Source organism: Camellia sinensis, chromosome 7, assembly GCF_055761805.1.
Source record: "Camellia sinensis isolate YWXY chromosome 7, ASM5576180v1, whole genome shotgun sequence".
Classification (NCBI taxonomy): Eukaryota; Viridiplantae; Streptophyta; class Magnoliopsida; order Ericales; family Theaceae; genus Camellia; species Camellia sinensis.
Genome location: NC_138967.1, coordinates 172,208,192 through 172,211,045, shown reverse-complemented (window position 1 = coordinate 172,211,045; position 2,854 = coordinate 172,208,192). Strand labels below are relative to the sequence as shown.

Sequence of the window (2,854 nt, the reverse complement as noted above, 5' to 3'; positions counted from 1 at the left end):
GAATAGTCAGAGATATTTTATCTCATTTATTGGTGACTATACCTGATACATGTATCTTTACCTCTCGTTTGATAAGGCCGAAGCACTTGATGCCTTTAAAGTTTATAAAGCAGAGGTAGAGAAACAAATACAAAAAAAATTTAAAATTGTGAGGTCAAACAGTAGTGAGGAATATTATGGGAGGTACACAAAATTGGGACAATTATCAAGTCCATTTGCTAAGTTCCTTAAGGAAGAAAGCATTATTGAACAATATTCAATGCTTGGCACACCACAACAAAATGGTGTTACTGAAAGAAAGAACCAAATACTTATGGACATAATAAGGAGCATGCTTAGTTATTCTAATGTGTCTATAAATTTGTGGAGTGAAGCTTTGAAAACCGTTGTGTATATCTTAAACAGGGTTCCATCCAAGGTTGTTCCCAAAACATCATTTGAGTCCAGGAAATGATGGAAGCCAAGTTTAAGACACTTACATGTTTGGGATTGTCAAGTTAAAATGAGGGTGTATAACCTACATTTAAAGAAATTAGACCCCAAAACAGTTAGTGATTTTTTCATAAGCTATGTGGAAAACTCCAAGGGTTACAGATTTTATTGTCCTTCAAATTCACTTAGAATTGTTGAAGCCAGAAATGCTAAGTTTATTAAGGAAGTTGACCTTAGTAGAGTTACCCTCAAAAGATAGAGTTAGAGGAATCACGAGAACCGGATACAACACTCGTGAATATAGGTGAATTGGTTGTCTTTCAAGATAGTCAACCCTATATCCTTGAAGAACAACAAATTCAAGAACTTCCACCACAAGAGGAACAAGTCAACATAGAGCCTGTACCTCAAGTCTCAATTGAGACTACAGAATTTAGGAGATCCTCACGAGCTAGAAAGTAAGCAAGTTCTAGTGATTATTTTGTATACTTTATGGAGTCTAATTTTGACATCAGACCTAAGGATGATCCTATTTCGTTTTCTAATGCCATGAATATGGATGATTCTAAATTATGGTATGATGTCATGAAGGAAGAATTGGAATCTATGGCTAAGAATCAAATTTGAGAAATTGCTGAGTTGCCTAAGGGAGTCAAAGTTGTTGGATGTAAATGGGTCTATAAGACAAAGAAAGACTCAAATGGCAATGTTGAACGATATAAGGCCAAACTTATAGCCAAGGGTTTTACTCAAAGAGAAGGCATTGATTATCATAGTACCTTCTTTCTGATTTCTAAGAAGGATACATTTACAATTATCATGGCATTAATAGCTCATTTTGATTTAAAGCTATATCAAATAGATGTGAAAACAATATTTTTAAATACGGATCTTAAGGAAAAAGTATACATGAAGCAACCTGAAGATTTTTGTTCTGATAAAGATAATCACTTAGTTTGTAAGCTCAAGAAATCTATATATGGACTAAAACAAGCTTCCCGACAGTGGCATTTAAAATTGCACAAGGTTATTACTTCATATGATTTTACGGAGAATGTTGTGGACAATTGTATATACCTTAAGGTTAGTGCAAGCAAATATATTTTTCTAGTTCTATATGTGAATAACATTTTACTTGCATCTAATGATTTGGGTTTGTTGCATAATACTAAATAATTTTTTTCTCAAAACTTTGAAATGAAGGATATGGGTGAAGTTTCTTATGTCATTGTCATAAAGATTCACAGAGACAAGTCCAAAAAGACATTAGGATTGTCTCATAAAGCCTACATTGAAAGAGTTTTAGAGAAATTCAGAATAAGTGATTGCACTCCTAAAGCAGCGCACATTTTAAAGGGTGACAAATTCAGTTTAAGTTAATGTTCGAAGAATGATTTGAAAAATGAACAAATGGTTAGCATTCCATTTGCATCTGTCGTAAACAATTTAATGCATGCTCTGGTTGGTACAAAACCTGACATTGCATTTGCAGTTGAGATGCTTGGAAGATACCAAAGCAATCTAGGAATGGAACATTGGAAGGCTGCAAAGAAAGTCATATGGTACTTAAAGAGAACCAAGGACTACATGCTTACTTACAAGCATGTTGACTATCTCGAAGTGGTTGGATATTCAGACTCGAATTTTGTAGATTGTCAAGATTCTAGAAAATCCACTTTAGGATATGTTTATCTGTTAGCAGGCGGTGCTATTTCATGGAAGAGCGCCAAAAAGACGATAATTGCATTGTCAACAATGGAAGCAGAGTTTATAGCATGCTTTGAAGCAACATCACAGGCTATTTGGTTAAGAAATTTTATCATAAGGCTTCGAATTGTGGATTCAATTTCTAGGCCATTAAGAGTTTACTGTGATAATTCAGCTACAGTTTTGTTTTCTAACAATAACAAAAGTATTGACATAAAGTATCTTATTGTTCCAGACCGCATTAAGAAGCAAGAAGTCAGCATTGAACATATTAGTATCGATATGATGGTGGAAAATCCCATGACCAAAGATCTTTCTATAAAGGTGTTTTCAAAACACGTAGAGGGCATGGGACTGATTGGTTAACTCAATAATTTTTCTAATTGTTGTTTTGTTTTATCATGCCATTTTGATTATTATTAATGAAAGACATCATTTTGTGCACTTAAAGTATTTGTGATACTATGCAGTCCATTGAGACTATTGATCCATAGAGATCATTGGACCCAGAATAACTTATTAAAAGTTATTTATAAAGAATGACACCACATAAAGTTGAGAGAATCATACAATGTAATACATAGAAAGAAATACTCAGAGTATAACCGCCATGTATTATGTCTCTGTATGAAATTTGGGTATTTTTATTTAATGGTCATACTCAATTTGGGTATTTTTATTTAATGGTCATACTCAATTTGTTAGTTACCTGAAG

The 2,854-nt window shown here is 33.4% G+C and overlaps 1 pseudogene; it reads left to right on the top strand.

The window, feature by feature from the left end:
- Nucleotides 1-1,842: 1,842 nt before the first annotated feature.
- On the top strand, nt 1,843-2,633 carry LOC145796290 (secreted RxLR effector protein 161 pseudogene; annotated as a pseudogene).
- The last annotated feature ends 221 nt before the right edge of the window (nt 2,634-2,854 follow it).